This window comes from Patella vulgata, chromosome 5, assembly GCF_932274485.2.
Source record: "Patella vulgata chromosome 5, xgPatVulg1.2, whole genome shotgun sequence".
NCBI lineage: Eukaryota > Metazoa > Mollusca > Gastropoda > Patellidae > Patella > Patella vulgata.
In genome coordinates this window covers 332,313-349,376 of record NC_065883.2, presented here as the reverse complement: position 1 = coordinate 349,376, position 17,064 = coordinate 332,313, and the positions used below count along the sequence as shown (strand labels likewise).

Here is a 17,064-nt window from a genome sequence, read left to right as displayed (position 1 = left end):
ACTAATCTGGTTTCCATTACTGCCTATTAAATGTACATACAGGTTTATATGTATTGAGGTTTGTTCTTGATGATTATACTTATAATACACAGTTAGTTACCTTGTATATTTACTGTGGGTTCTTGATGATTATACTTATAATACAGTTAGCTAACCTTGTATATTTACTAGGTACTTGTTCAAAGAATAGACTTGAATTACTACAGAGTTGACTGATGAATATTGGGCTTTATAGTCAACACTTCGGCTTAGTTTAGGGTTGAGACTAGATACTGCACCAGTCAATAGTTACTATATATTGATCACTTAAAGACCTGATTGAATGAAAATTCATATTCCTAGATTTATGTGCATGAGGGAATATCTAATAAACAGTATATTATATTGTTCTAGCTACAGTATATGTATGTGGTCTAGAAGGTAACATGGCTCCTACATAGAGCATCCTGTACTATTTCTCATTTAAGGAGTTCACAAACATTTTGCTAACCTGTATTAAGCAAGGCGCACGTCATCACAAATTTCCCTAGTTGTTCTTTCAGCTAATTAGCTTAAAGCTGTTTTTATTATGTACATGTAGCCTCTATGAAAACAGTTTTTCTTTCTTTTTATCATAATTAAGCATAGGGCCTATACATAGCAAATCCACCTTTTCAGAGAAACTGAGTACAACTACATTGTAGTTGCCCGAAAAGTAGAACACAGGAAACTAGCGTCAACTGGTTGTTTTCCAGTAATAAAAGTAGAACTTGGTGGTTTTCCAGTCATAAAAGTGCACACATCGACAAAAACCAGCAACTGAATGTATCCTCTCGGTTTTCTCCAGTTGCAAAGGCTGATGTACGCCAGGCTTTACTCATCATAGAAATGAAATGGGGTTTAACGTCCTACTTTTCTGCATAGAGTTTTTTTTTAGGAAAATTTTGCCCAGACAGCAGTGCTGCGGACTACTCTTATATCATATTTCAACTGTGAAGGGGTTTTTTTTACGTGCAGACTAATGTTTACACAGGACCTTGTTTTTAACCCATCCGAATGACTAGACAGCTGTCCTTGTCAGGACCTCTATCCTGCACTACTGACAAGGGGAAACCATGCCAGGAAATCCTAAGAAACTTTCTTGACCAACACCAGGAGGAGCAAACCTTAGACTTCTCAACTAGTGAGTCAGTGTCTTACTCACTGAGCCACCACAGCTCCAACTGATATAGGTACATGTACAATGTTTATTTAGATGAACAATGTGTGTATACTGGTGTAATATAGCCTGGTTGATGGAGACTATATCATTTCACAGTGTATATATACTGGTGTAATATAGCCTGGTTGATGGTGACTATATCACAGTGTATTCAATATAAACAATAAACATGTATATACTGTAAGAATACTGTAAAAACATATGATAATAAACAATATTATTAACGTCTTTTTACAATTGTTTAGTTTGGTACATGTATTACTAAGACTTGTACAAATATTCATCATGATATCTGTATAAAGTAGTAAACAGTTTTCTTCATAATCTTCGTGTTGTTTATTTATTGTTATTATACTTGCATACTGTAAACAATTCAACTATAAATAATATTATTTCCTAATATATCATGGGAGTTTTTCCGGATTCCATAAACTGTACAAGAGAAACAAAAACTCTGTATAAGAGAATCAAAAACTCTGTAAGGGATTCCAAAAACTCTGTACAAGAGATTCCAAAAACTCTCTACATAGGACATTCCATAAATAAAGAAATCATAAAATCTCTTTTCATAAAATATATAACATAGAATTAAAAACAGCAAATACTAGATTCCAACATCAGACAAGTAGTCATATAATCATTCTGACTTGGTTATAAAAAACAGAGAAGTAGTCATATAATCATTCTGACTTGGTTATAAAAAACAGAGAAGTAGTCATATATCCTAATCATTCTGACTCCATTATAAAAACAACTCTACATGTAGTATGTTAAAGAGATAATTTATATGCATGACTTGAGAAAGTGCATCAAGAGGGGGTTGTTTTTTAACATCTATTTCTATGTAAATAAGTTAAGTAGACAAAAACTACTGAGAAGTTGAGATAAATCAATGTCAGAACTACATCACATGTAAAAACTAATATTATTACTAAAACATCATTTTTATGTACATACTACTTGTTAGACTTGTACGCTTCCATCTACAGTTGTGTAGGAGTCTGTCAAATTATTCCTTGTCATATCGAATATATAAATGTTCCCCTGGATGCTTGCTACTGAGTAATATAGGGTTACTCAGATGTTGCAATTCCTCTAAAAGTAAAACCCATATTAAAGTATACATGTAGTCATTATAAATATGTAACTGAACAGTCTGTGGAATTCAGGTCGATTGGCGGTATTAACACTCGGTGTACTGTAGTAAGATTAATAATACCAAAGAGAGAGAGAGAGGTTTAATACCTGACCCAGAACCACACTACACTCAAAACAAAACCCTTAAGAAAAACCTGTGGGGCAAGACTCAATACACAAACATTGCAAGAAATTTAAATAATATCAAGTCAAATAAACAAGTTAGGGAGCTAGTTTAAGTGTCTACTGCGCTGCACAATTTCAGGCCTCACTCAAAAAAAAAAGAAAAGAAAAAAGACCCACATGAAAGACATAATTGAGATAATGCCAATGCCACAAATTTTGACAACGTTCATCTTCTGAACATTAAAAAATTTAACTATATGTACAACAAGGGAGTTATACCTTATAAACATTAAAATACAACTATGATATTTACAACATAATCAATTACTCGAAGAACTAAAATATACATCTTATCCTTCCTACAAGACAATGGAAGATATTTATAAACCTAACCCAAGTGTGACAAATTCAAGGAGTGATGACTTCTAAATTTAATTAATTTTCTAGGTAGATGTATACAATTCATCATGTCTGTTGGCTGTCATAATATTACAATAAGTACCCTAGATTGGTAGGTTTTCATGATGAATTGTTACACTTGACTTGTTTTTCATCTTTTATAAAGTCAAGGTGTATCTCTAAAATTCACACATTCAGGTGATAGCTTTTATCAGCAAAGTGTGAATTTACAAATCTCAGTATTTGTGTCGCAATAGTTATATGTATTCAAGCAGAACAGATCAGAACTTTATTTATACCTCAGATCATATACAAGAAATAAAAAATTTATTCTCTATCAAAAACTGATAATATATCATTAAGTACAAAATAAAAAGTTTATCTCATGTAGTTTATGTGATGTGATTTTTCTTATGAACGTGTAGGTCTACATGTATACAATTCACACATTCAGGTGATAGCTTTTATCAGCAAAGTGGGAATCTACAAATCTTGACATTTGAATCAAATTATCTTTATTTGTTTTCAAACAAGAAAGAATAAAAATAAATCATTCTCTGTTGAAAACCAAATATATCATTAACTCAAATAATAAACTGTAAAATGGAATGGAGTTTATTTCTACCATTTTCAACAAGTAAATTTAACAAGTGTGACTCTACTTTCTGAAACAGGAGGTCAAAGTTCATGGTTAATGATTAGGCACAGGTAGAAGAATGGCGATGGTCCAGGCTAGTGCAGTCCACATGTATTTTAAAATCTGTAATAGAAAAAACTTCCCCACCCATACAATATTTTATCATATTGAATTATTGTAAATTAGATTCTCTATGAAATGTATCTTTTCAACAGGTTCATCAAAACCCTTCCTTAAAGATACATTCTGGGAGATTCGATAACGAGTTGGCAGTTCTCACTATAATAGTTAAAAACTAGATAACAAAAGGCAATTTGGTGAAAATTTCATGCAAATTGATCCACTATGAACCGAAAACTAAGCGAATGAAATTTCTGCCTAGCCTCGGTCATCATTACTAAAGTCAGTACGATAAACAGCATAGTCTCGATTATCTATTTAATCATTTAATCGAGAAGGAAAGTTATGCAGTAAATCGGCTCACAATCCACTTAAGATCGCAGGCTAGCGAGGCCATCTAGAGTTGAGTATGGTCTGGATAAGTTAATTAATGTCTAATTGATAATTTAGATAACATTTCAGGCCTAAAGAAAGACCTGAAATAGGCAGATTTACCTCTTGCATAATGTATGTTTAATAAGATATTAAATTAGATTAGAATAAACTTTGACCTTCAAGAATGTAAACTTACTTGAATTATATTCTTCTTGTAATCTTATTATTATAATGTACTTTAACACTTCATATTGATAATTATAATGTATATTTATATCATTTATGTATCCTGCTTTTGGGAAGCCGATTTATATAAGCCTTTGGCTTGTTTTGGTAGACTGTGAATAAAATATTGTTTAAATAATAAAAAAGTTAGATGTATAGCAGTCTACCCTGTGTATATTGTGTAAGCTTATTAACTAAATGTATAATTGTGTATTCTACTATGTAGGCCTACTACATGTATGTATAGTAATAATGTATATTGAAAGGGTAGTTTATTTAATATATGTAGTAGTAGTGTGTATTATACATCTACCAGTATGTGTGTAGGCCTACTACAGTACATGTGCCAGTATGTGTAGGCCTACAATGTACTAAAATAGTCTCTGAATGTTATTTGAGAGTTTGAGGAGGTCTACTATTAGTTACATTTTATATGTTAAATATTTTTAGTACAGTAAAATTTTGCGATATCACATGTAAAATATTGCAATATTCATAATGTCCCACCCGACACATGACTCTGTTAGCAATAAACTGTGGTATTTGAAAAAACTAATCTGTTAGATTTGTTTTGCACATTGAAGCCTGATCATAGTTTTCCGTCAGATTTGTGAGGTGTTTTAAAATCTAATACTGTTAGTAGTAGTACATAAACATTGGTCTTTAATATGGATACCTGCTTTACTGTTTACAATCTGTCTAGTCGTAGAATAGCTGGACAAATTATCATGGACAAATTTATAACGGAAGCCACGTCACCTGTAGTTTAGTAGACTTGAATAGTTAGTCAAATGTCTGGCAATAATGTTTTAGCTTACTATCATTGCAGCACTGCCACTGGTTTGTACTGCTGGTGCGATGTATCGCAATTCATCTTCTCACGATTCGTGTATTGAATCGCAAGACACTTGATCGATGTATTACGATACTTTTTTTTGTTTTATGTTTTCACTTCCGGTAATTAACCTGTCACTCTTAATTATCCATAGGTACACAAACACTCTTAAATTGTTTTTGTCCTTATTTTGATCCACATCAATATCGTGATATAGACTTAATTATTAATACTAAATAGAACAATCGTTCTTGGTAAATATTGACGTAGTTAATCGTATCGTAGAACCTGAATCACTATATGTATCATATCGCGACTTCAGTGGCAATACCCAGTACTACTGGTTGTGGTTTGGTTCAGTATTCTGTATTTGAATGAATGTATTCATGACATCTGAATGAATGACTTTTTAACACCAAACTGTACATGATGGATAATGTAGGGCCTGGTCAGACAAGATAAAAAGTATTATATAATCAAAAACAAACACATATGTTTGGGTTATTTCATCAGAAAAAACGATCACCAATACGACATCATAATCATTTCTTCTGATGTGTCAGTTTTGTGTTTAGTTGAAAACAGACTTTCTCTTAGCCATTTGGGGTCACGATAACCTAGCTTCCGTGTCGAGCGGGTAGATTAATTTAACTTTATAAATTATTGATAATGGCTTCTTGAATTAAATCAGAAGCACAAAGAACTAATTAAATTGAAAACTTACCCGTGGATTAAGAGTATGTTGTTGTTTTAAGGTGTGAAAGTTGTGTCGTCGATTTTCGCACCGAAGTTACTATCCATGACTGCTGAACTACTGTCATCCTTCAAATATGTTTTCTCCCCAAATAGAAACAAAAACATCCAAATTTATTTTGAGAAAGTTTCCCTATGCCACAATATCATTTTAAATTCCTAAAATGTACTTTTTGAATTTATTAATTTGTATCAGAATTCATTTTAACCAATCAGAGCGTATCATTACTTTTTTCCCGTAAGTGCGGCTTCTCTTTTTTCCATTTCCGGTTTAAAGAAAAAGGAAAAATTTGTTTTTGTTATTGTTTAGATTAGTTATGCCAAGTAAGAAGAAAAAGTTTAACTCAAGATTTCCTCCGGTAAGTACGAATTTTTATAAAAAGTTATCGTATACACCATGTACTCAGATTTTCTTTACAACCCCACAGTTTTGCTCCCTATACATAAACAATGCAGCCAAGTATGTGAAATCTGCACAAGTCGAAAACTAAATTAATGGGTAGTCAACCGTACTTTCCTTTCTAGCGAAATAACTTTGGTTAGTTTAGTTCTACTCCTCTTCCTGATGATTTTGGTCCAATGAATAGTGTAGCTACTTATTATTTATGTATAAGTCTGGGATATTTCGACTACAATTAGCGGTTCATAACATAATCGCAAATTGAGGAAGCTCACTGACTAGTCACTGGGCTTGTTTCATAAGGAGTCAAACGTGTTTAGTTATTCTGGTATTTTAAATATTGTGTTGATATTTTCAGGCAAGAATAAAGAAGATTATGCAAACAGATGAAGATGTAGGAAAAGTTGCAGCAGCAGTACCCGTTATAATTTGTATCCTTCATACACTGCGACATAAAGTGACAAGGCTAAAAAGTTACAGCTAACAGCTTGACTCTTCATATCTGTTCCCAGTATTATTGTTGAAGACTCATTCACAAAAGTCTTAGATGTCACTTTACAAAATAGTAGAACGTTAAACGCCGTTTTATTTCACTGTACAATACATGTACAGTAGGATGTTAAACCTCATTTCATTTCACTTTACAATACAAACATATTTATCAGACACATAAAAAATGTGTAAATTTTATTAAAAATTTAAAAACTTGAAAAAAGATATACAGTAATATATGATATAAGCTTAAAGATCGTATTTGCTGGATACTAATGTCATTCATTAAAAGCTGCTAAAAACAAATGGCTTTTTAAACAGGATTTAAAGAGATATACTGAATCAAATTGTCTAATAAAAAGGGGGAGGTTACTGCATGAAACAGGAGCCTTAATAGAAAAGGAGTGTTTGCTAAATGAACTCAATGGTGGTTTAGGTACACAGGGTTATATTGATTTGATGCATAAAACACTGTAATAACAGTTAGAATAGTGATGACCCAAATACTATCATTATAAAAGTATTTATTCTCACAGAAATCAAGACATATGTTATATACATACAAAAACATAATTAGAGAATGTGAGATTATTCTGAACAGTAAAACAATATTTCCCACAATCAGAATTTTAGTGAATTTTTTTTCTTGTCATAAATATAAATATGTAGAATATTTACCTGCTAGATTTAGGTTAACGTCCACTTTAACATAAAGTTCAAAAGAAATGCAATGAAACAGGGTTTAACATCTTACTGCTCTGCTCAGAGTGGGCTAATGAAGACGGGCATACGCGATATAGTGTGCTATGAGGGAAATTTTACCCAGACAGCGACACTATGGCCTACTCTTATATCGAATTCCAATGGACTAGGTTGCGTGCCAATGTGTACATGGGACCTCGTTCTTTTTTGTTCCATGTGAACGACTATAAGTTGTCCCGTATCAGGCCCTTGGTCCTGCATAACTGACAAGGGTGAACCACGCCGAAAAATCCTGATGAACTTTTTTCGCCAACACTGATGTCGAACACAGGATCTTCAGGTTAGTGACCCATCATCTTACTCACAGAACCACTGTGGCTCCAAAAGTTCAAAAGAAATATATATCAAGTTATTTGTTTAGGTGTCATTTTAGTAAATTAAAGGGCATATGGCTCTATTTTTTGGAACTTTTAAATAGACAAAAATGTTTATTGTGTTTTAAATATTGGATATTAGAATCCCATAGTTTCACGGCAAGATAACAACATCAATATTGATTCAAATTGATCAATATTGAATTTTAATTCGTGTTTTTAATTTCGATTATTATTAAAAATATTGAGTTAGAGACTTAGCTCCTTTAAGTTTGAAATTTTTTTCCTTAACAAAATAACAGCGCGATCATTGGAAATGTTTATTCAATCTCTTATTTTAAAAGCCGGGGAAACAACAATGTCAAGAAATGCAAAGACCTTGACAACATCACACATGTAAGTTTTTTTAATTTTTTATTTCAGACAATAGATCCTCAGACCCTAGCCTCAAGGGTGTGGGTGTTTGGAATGATAGACATTAAGTTTTTGATTAAGCATGAAGCTTTATGTACTGTAGGGCACATGTTTTAAGTGGTTCTTTCAATAATGAAAGACTGTAACTATTGTTATGATAAGAGATTGCTATTACATTCATTATGCTAATTATAACAAGTGTTGGTGTTCAAAGGACCAGAAACTACTTAAAGGGCCATTATGTGAGATTAGATAAATAGCTGGCAGTTTTCACTATAATAGTTAAAAAATAGATAATGTGAAGGGAATTTGCTGAAAATTGCAATCAAATTGCTCCACTCTGATCCGAGATATTAGCTTTTGAATTTTAGGCCTAGCCTTGATCATCATTACTAAAGTTCAGTACGATAAAAAACATAGTCTCGATTATCCATTTATGGATTTAAATCCAATAAATATCGCAGGCTAGCGATGCCATCGGGAGTTGATGGTCTGAATAAGTTAATTGATATCTAATTAATAATTTAGATAATATTTCAGGCCTAAAGAAAAACCTGCAAGGTACATTAATGTCTAATTAATAATTAAAGATACATTATGGGAGATAAGATAACGAGATGGCAGTTCTCGCTATAATAGTTAAAAACTAGATAGTGTAAAGGTAATTTGCTGAAAATTTCAGTCAAATTGATCCACTATGAGCCGAGAAAGAAGCGGGTAAAATTTTGGCATAGTCTCGGTCATCATTACTAAAATCATTAATATAAACAGCTTAGTCTCGATTATCCACTTTTTTTGATTTAATTATCAACGGCCGTTAGCGGCATATAGGAATCTAATCCAGCCAACATCGAAGGCTAGCCTTGACATCGAGAGTTTATTATGGTCTGGATAAGTTAATTAATGTCTAATTGATAATTTAGATAACATTTCAGGCCTAAAGAAAGACTTGTAATAAGCAGATTTTGCTCTTGCATAATGCATGTTTAAGATAACGTTTCAGGCCTAAAGAAAGACCTGCATTAGGCCGATTTAGCTCTTGCATAATGTATGTTTAATTTAGATCTTAATAAAAGTTATGGTCAGGGTTATTTTGATTAATGCCGGGACACGCCCCATTCAACGAAATTTTCTTTACAGCACAATTGATCTGTCTGTTCATTTATTTCACCTGTTGTGTTTGATCTATGGATGCGAGAGTCGAACATCCACTTAACACAAACTAGGTCATTCCGGGACTAACATATGGTTCAGTTTTATTTTAATAATTCGCTTTTGCATAGAGGTCTTTAGCAGTGGGAGGAAACCGGAGGACCCGGAGAAAACCCATGAGGTTGGACAGGCGACCCTACTCCTCATCAAGTACACGTTATGGATGAATAACTTTTAATGTAGAGACATTTCCTTCGTTGATTATCAACTCTGTAACATGTGAAAGTTGGATCTCAAAAAGATTCGGTTCATAGACTCAATTCTGTTCAAAGATATAATAAATTGAAAATTTCACATCAATCTGTATCTTCTGCAGATAGCGTCACCTGTACGTGTTGGTTAAAAAATTTTGATAGGCCTCTATTTAATCCATTTGAATCCAAATCAGGATATTATTATCCAACATTGATATCTAAATACCAAATCATGAGTGGATAAAGCCATATAATGTTGATATATTATAAACAATACACGATCCTGATTGTTGACTTTAAATTTAATTTAATCAAGACTTTTATTTCCCGCCCAAGTTATGAGATCATGTTCTTTTAGCCAGTTTCTTCCCCTTGCTGAAAGATCCGTATGTGCAAGCGAATTATTGATATAAAATTGAATCATATATTTGTTAGTCCCGAACTGATCTAGTTTGTTTTGATTAGACATTAAACTCTTGTCTATCTCTATCTCTGAAAGGGGGTTTGGATGGCTGAATGGTTAGCACATTCACAATGTATTAGGTATGTCATTGAGTCAACTGGCGTGGTTTCGATTCCCCGGTTGTACATGACAAGGACTAGGGTCGCCTGTCCAACCTCGTGGGTTTCCTCCGGGTCCTCCGGTTTCCTCCCACTACGTGCAAGTGAATTATGGAAATAAAATCAAACCATACATTAGTCCCAAAATGACCTAGTTTGTGTCGTGTGGCCATTTAACTTCATCTTTCTATCTGTATAACCCAGTATGTAATTAGTGTTACAACAAGCGTCAGGGAGAACAATGATTACTATATTGATAATGAATAGATCTAATTAGTAATTAGCAAGTTGTAATTGATCAGTACTGTACAATATCTACATAACCTATTATTCACAAGCGAACAGATGTCTATCTTTATAACCTGTTATTCACAAGCGAACAGATGTCTATCTATATAAATAATAATAATAGCAGGACGACTTCACTACACACAAACAAAACCCAATAAGACAAGCCTGTGGACAAGACAAGCTACTTGGACATTGCATTAAATAAACAATAAATATCAAATCAATTGTATGGCGTTTAATGGACGGGAATTTTGTGTGGACAGCAGCCTTTCTGCATAAGCTTCATTGAACTTCAACTATCCAGGGTTGTTTTCCCGTGCACACCGACAAAGTTAAAGCTTGGTTTTCCATCCAAACGACCAGGAAACATTTATAACGGTGACAATTCTGTGGAATACAAATACTGCTTGTTACTAAGCGATGATTGAACTGGCCTTCATAGTCTTTATCAAGCTGACCATTGTTAACATTGTCTGATGATAAGCTGTAATTGTATTCCATAGAATTGTCACCTGTATATTCCAGTTCAATTACTTAATACCATTGAAACATTTTTCATCCCCTCAGGCTGGATTGACTAGAGAATCCATGATAAACTGTAATTGTATTTTATATAATTGGTTTCTCTATCTCTGTGTAAAAATAAATTGTTTAGAGTTTTCTCTAAAATTGGTGTTTACTTTCATTATATATTATGCAAGAGGTAAATCTACCTGTTGCAGATCTTTCTTTAGGCCTGGAGTGTTATCTAAATTATTAAAGATACATTATGGGAGATTCGATAACAAGTTGGCAGTTTTCACTATAATAGTTTAAAACTAGATAATGTAAAGGCAATTTGCTGAAAATTTCATTCAAATTGATCCACTATGAACCGAGAACTAAGCGATTGAAATTTCCTCCTAGCCTCTGTCATCATTACTAAAGTCAGTACGATAAACAATATAGTCTCCATTATCCATTTAATCGTTAAATCATGAAGGAAAGTTTTGCAGTAAATCGGCTCATAATCCTCTAAAGATCACAGGCTAGCGATGCCATCTAGAGTTGATTATGGTCTGGATAGGTTAATTAATGTCTAATTAATAATTTAGATAAAATTTCAGGCCTAAAGAAAGACCTGCAATAGACAGATTTAGCTCTTGCATAATGTATGTTTGATTAGACATTTATTCTCATGACAAGCCATAATCAACTGTCTAGGCCATGGTTGTGATTTTGAATGAACTGAAACACGATTGCAATGAATATCAAGTCAATACTGTTCTATCATAACATGATCATCATTTAATAATTCAATTTAAAACTGGATAATTGCGACATTATCCTAACAACAGTAGTAATAAAAATCGAGATATTATTCTTGAAACATTCATTATGAAGTAATTTGACTGAAATTTTCAATATATTCCTGTTTCATTCTATATTTTTAAATTATTATAGCTCTTTATCTAAATCTGACATAATTATTTTTAAATGATAATTAAATAATGTAAAAGTGAATTGCTTATTAATTATTTCACGTTTTTTTATAGAAAACAAACTATTGAATCTGAGAAGAAATTTGATTTTTTACGTGATTTGGTAGCGAATATTCCTGATCATCAACCCGAGGAAGATGGGGAAACAAGTAAACCAGAAAGGGTGAAAGGTCGTGTAGGACGGTGAGTATTAATTATATTTATAGTTTACTTATTCAAGCATGGTCTTCTAGTCTTGTTGAAGCCGGGGGGTTGGATGGCCGAATGGTTAGCACATGCGCGCTGTATCATAAGGCCTGTCATTGAGTCAACTGGTGTGGTTTCGAATCCCCGGTTGTACGTGACAAGGAGTAGGGTTGCCTGTCCAACCTCTTGGGTTTTCTTCGGGTCCTCCGGTTTTGTCCCACTGCTAAAGACCCCTACACGCAAGCGAATTATTGAAATAAAATTGAACCATATGTTAGTCCCGAAATGACCTACTTTGTGTCGAGTGAAAGTTAAACCGCATTTCTCTCTCCCTAATAATGACTGAAGTTTATTGTGTCAGTTCCTTTATTTCAGACCTCGGAAAAATAAAGATGGTGAGGAAACTACCTCTAAACCAAGGCGGCGGAAAGAAAGACAAAAATCCTCAGAAAGTTCCGATGCAAATGTAAGTAAAATTAAGTGTTAAACATAGAAGAGATCAGTGTTTTATTTTAATGGGGGGGGGTTGGATGGCTGAATGGTTAGCGTGCACGCGCTGTATCATAAAAGTCTGTCATTGAGTCGACTGGCGTGGTTTCGAATCCCCGGTTGTACGTGGCAAGGAGTAGGGTCGCCTGTCCAACCTCGTGGGTTTTCTTCTGGGCCTCCGGTTTCCTCCCACTGCTAAAGACCCCAACGCGCAAGCGAATTATGTAAATAAAATTAAACCATATGTTAGTCCCGAAATGACCTAGTTTGTGTCGAGTGGACGTTAAGCCTCATTTCTCTCTCTCTCTCTTTATTTTAATGGTGTTGACTCGCTAATCGGGAGATCTCGGGTTTGCTGCTGGTGGAGTAAGTTCCTTGAGATTTTCCTGCGTGGTTGTCAGTGGTGATTTACAGAGAACCTGACAAGAAACAATATCTAGTCATTCGGATGGGATAACAAAAACATTCCACTGTTAAACCCCATTTCATTTCAGCAATTTTAATAAAATGTTCACCATTTAATGCTTAATGCAAATGTTCCTTGTTAAAAAGTAATTTTTGAAATTTCATTGGCACTATAAGTAACATCGTGTTGGCAAAAACTGCATGTAAAATGTCTTTTGATATATTCCCAATCAATGTGCTTAGGATCGAGGCTGTTGAAGAAATATATTTCGATGTCAATAAATGTAATTTATCAGAAATATAAATATTAAAAAAAAAAGAGAATTGCCAGTGATCAAAGCATTTATTAGTAATATCCACATGTTATATAATGATTTTTGTTTGCTGTTGACAACACCTGCAATAGTGTATCACGCCCAACAGTTGAAACATATGACACATGTTAACACCTGTAATAGTGTATCACGCCCAACAGTTGACACATGCTTACAAATTTATAAAAATTAAACAAGATACTTTTAGATGATTCATTGATTTTATGAGTAAAATGTTATACATACACGTATATATACGAGGGGTTGGGTCGCTGTATCGTCTAAAATATGCACTTCAGATCGTGGGATCTGTAATTGAGTCAAGTGGTGTGGTTTCCATTCCCTATCCCAGCTTGTACGTGACCCGGAGTAGGGTCGCCTGTCCGATTTCGTGGGTTTTCTCCAGGTCCTCCCATTTCCTCCCACTGCTAAAGACCCCTACGCGAATTATCGAAATAAAATTGAACCATATGTTAGTCCCCAAATGACCTAGTTTGTGTCAAGTGGACGTTAAACCAGAAGTGGTATCAGATATTCTAGAAGTAATAATACATGTTCTTCCCATGTATTCTAGAAGTAATAATACATGTTCTTCCCATTTAATAAATTTTGTCTGTATATTATTATTTTAGGAAAATGAAAATGAAGAAGACTCATCCACGGAAAGTGACAATGGTGGGGATGAAGATAATAATCACGATGAAAAACTCAATAACAATTATCAGAATAATTATTCCCCAGAGACAGCCATGAGAATCCCCCCACCTAATTATCCAATGGGAATACCCCCGTTTAATCCTGCGATGGGAGTGCACCCGATGAATTCAAATATGGGGAGTATGCCTCCACCCCCACTACCCGGTTACAATATGATGTCCCATTTATCCCAGATGCCCGGAATACCACCACCTTATGCAGCTATGGGTTATCCCCATTATGATAGGTGAGTGTTCATCGCTTTCTAGATACTTCAGGTGTGTTCAGAAATACAACTTGACCGTGAATGAAATGAAATGGGTTTAACGTCCTACTTTTCTGCTCTTACTGGGCTAATAAAGACGGGCATATGCCATACAGTATGCTATGAGAGAAATTTTGCCCGGACAGCGGCTCTACGGCCTACTCTTATATCGAATTCCAACTGTCAAGGGTTCTTTTACATGCATTCCAATGTATACACGGGACCTTGGTTTCTCGTCGCCTGACGAAGGACTGGACAGCTGTCCTTGTCAGGCCCCCTATCCTGCACCACTGACAAGGGGAAGCCACATCTAAAAATCTCGAACTTTCTCGGCCAATGCAGGAATCGAACACTCAACCTCCAGGCGAACAGGCCAGCGTCTTACCCACTTAGCCACTGTGGCTCCCTCCACTCGATACAAACTTGGTCATTTCGGGACTAACATACGGTTCGATTTTATTTCAATAATTTGCTTGCGTGTACGGGTCTTTAGCAGTGGGAGGAAACCGTAGAAAACACATGAGGTTGGGCAGACGAAATATTGAAATAAAAGTAGGCAGCTCTTCCATCTTTAAACAAGTATCCATGTTTTCTATATTTCAGGATGCCGTATCCAATACCAAATATGTCTCATCCTTCGTTTTCAAATATTCCTTCAAGTTCTGGTATCCAGGCAACAACATCACAACAATCCTCAACACAACAATCGTCAACAACAGATGATGATGATTACGATACGTGATACGATTAAATAACCAAATTAGGAATATTTTTAATTTTCAATTCAAGTCTTTTGTTTTAAATTTGATAACGATAGAATCAAGGGAAACGACAGTTCACTTAGTTATTATAGACAAAGAGTATGGCTTTACCTCAACTTGACATAAACTAGGAAACCAGGGAAAACCCATGAGGTTTGACATGCGATCCTACTCCTTGTCATGTACAAGCAGGGAATTGAAACCACGCCACTCGACTCAATGACAGACCTTATGATACAACGCACACGCTAACCATTCGGCTATTCAACCCCCACTTGGTTAGTATGGCTTTACGTCAACTTGACATAGGGAAAACCCATGAGTTTTGATATGCGAGGTTGAATCGAAACCATGCGCCTCTTGACAGACCTTATAATCCAAAGACAGAGATTCATTCTCATAGTTGTGTGTGCAGAATGTGTTGGAATAGGTGGCTCACAATGTCTGTCACAGTTAATTAAAAACACAACACAGTTTATATGGAAATACAATCACTGGTTTATACACATATGGTACGACGTTTCGACAAGTATTCTCTTATCGTTATCAAGCACAACGATAAGAGAATACTTGTCGAAACGTCGTGCTATGCCTTTACATCCCACTTCTACCTCGTTGCCAGTGGCAACCTTTGATAAAACTGTCCTGTCTATTTCCAATACAGGCATAAAAGTATCCGTGTATCAGAAATGAACAGTACGCTTTCCAGAAAGAGCACTGTTCATTTCCGACAAACAAACACTTTTATACAAGCATTGAAAATAAGCAGGATGAAAACAAACGCCTAGAAAGTCATAAATTTTATTACAAATAAATTTCAACGGACGAACCATCCACCGATGCACACTACACCAGGATTTACCCAAGTTGTGCAGTGTCCTTTACATTGCGTTTAATATAATTGCAATCCTCTACGCCAGGGACAAGTTGTTTTGACGATGTGGTTGGCTCTATGTTCACTGACTTCGCCAAAACAACTTCGTCTTTCAATACGGAGTGCAGTCTAAAGAAAAAGATGTGACTGTTTTATGCTCAGGGTAACGCAGCAAGACGCACGTGTAAATACTACTCAGGTCATTTCTCCACTGCAAAATCAGTCTACCACGAAACATAACGTGAGGCACAGAAAGGGATAAATGAAAGAGCAGAAAGTATTTGTCACATTTCGCTTGACACGACTCGATAATAAATACTATTTTTCACATTTCGCTTCACAATACTCGATAGAAATGTGATGTAAGTGACTTATTAGCAGAAAGTATTTGTCACATTTCGCTTGACACGACTCGATAATAAATACTATTTTTCACATTTCGCTTCACAATACTCGATAGAAATGTGATGTAAGTGACTTATTAGCACCTTTCCTCGGTTGGGCCCCTCGACCAAAACTTTTCTGATCTTCACCAATACACCGAGGAAAGTGTGCTAATAACTACTACATAAACCAGTGATTGTATTTCCATATAAACTGTGTCTGTGTTGTGTTTTTAATGTGTTCAACCGCTAAATGCCACTCAAGGATTACAGTTAATTAACGTTGAGGACTGTCGTTTCTAGGGTTAGGATAAGGGTTAGCCCTGGCTCACAATATCTGTGACTGTTAATTAACGTTGAGGACTGTCGTTTCTAGGGTTAGGATTAACCCTGACTGACTTTGTCTGTCACAGTTAATTAACGTTGAGGACTGTCGTTTCTCTCAATTTTTTATCGTTATTACTGTTTTACTTGTTTTAAGAAAGAAGAATTTTGTTATTATGAATGCAATTTATATAACCAAATACATTTCATATTTGAGGCTGCTCAAATTCAAGGAAGGATAGAAATGTTGTTTTTAATCGCATCAGTGGTCTAGATACCAGAATCAGTCTACTGTTCACAATGGCGATTGTTAGTCCGGAATGTCCAGAATCAGTGTACCATTCACAGTGGCGATGATTGATTGTCAGTCCGGAACGTCCAGACCGTTCACAATGGCGACGATTGGATCGTCAGTCCGGAACGTCCAGAATGGATAGA

The 17,064-nt window shown here is 34.8% G+C and overlaps 1 protein-coding gene across 1 annotated transcript in view; it reads right to left on the bottom strand.

The window, feature by feature from the left end:
* LOC126821664 (BTB/POZ domain-containing protein 7) overlaps positions 1 to 5,868 on the bottom strand; it is a 30,817-nt gene extending 24,949 nt beyond the window's left edge. Inside the window, exon 1 of the mRNA XM_050550136.2 lies at positions 5,780 to 5,868. The gene's annotated coding sequence lies outside the window, so the exon portion shown is untranslated. The remainder of the gene's footprint in view (positions 1 to 5,779) is intronic.
* Between the last annotated feature and the right edge of the window lie 11,196 nt (positions 5,869 to 17,064).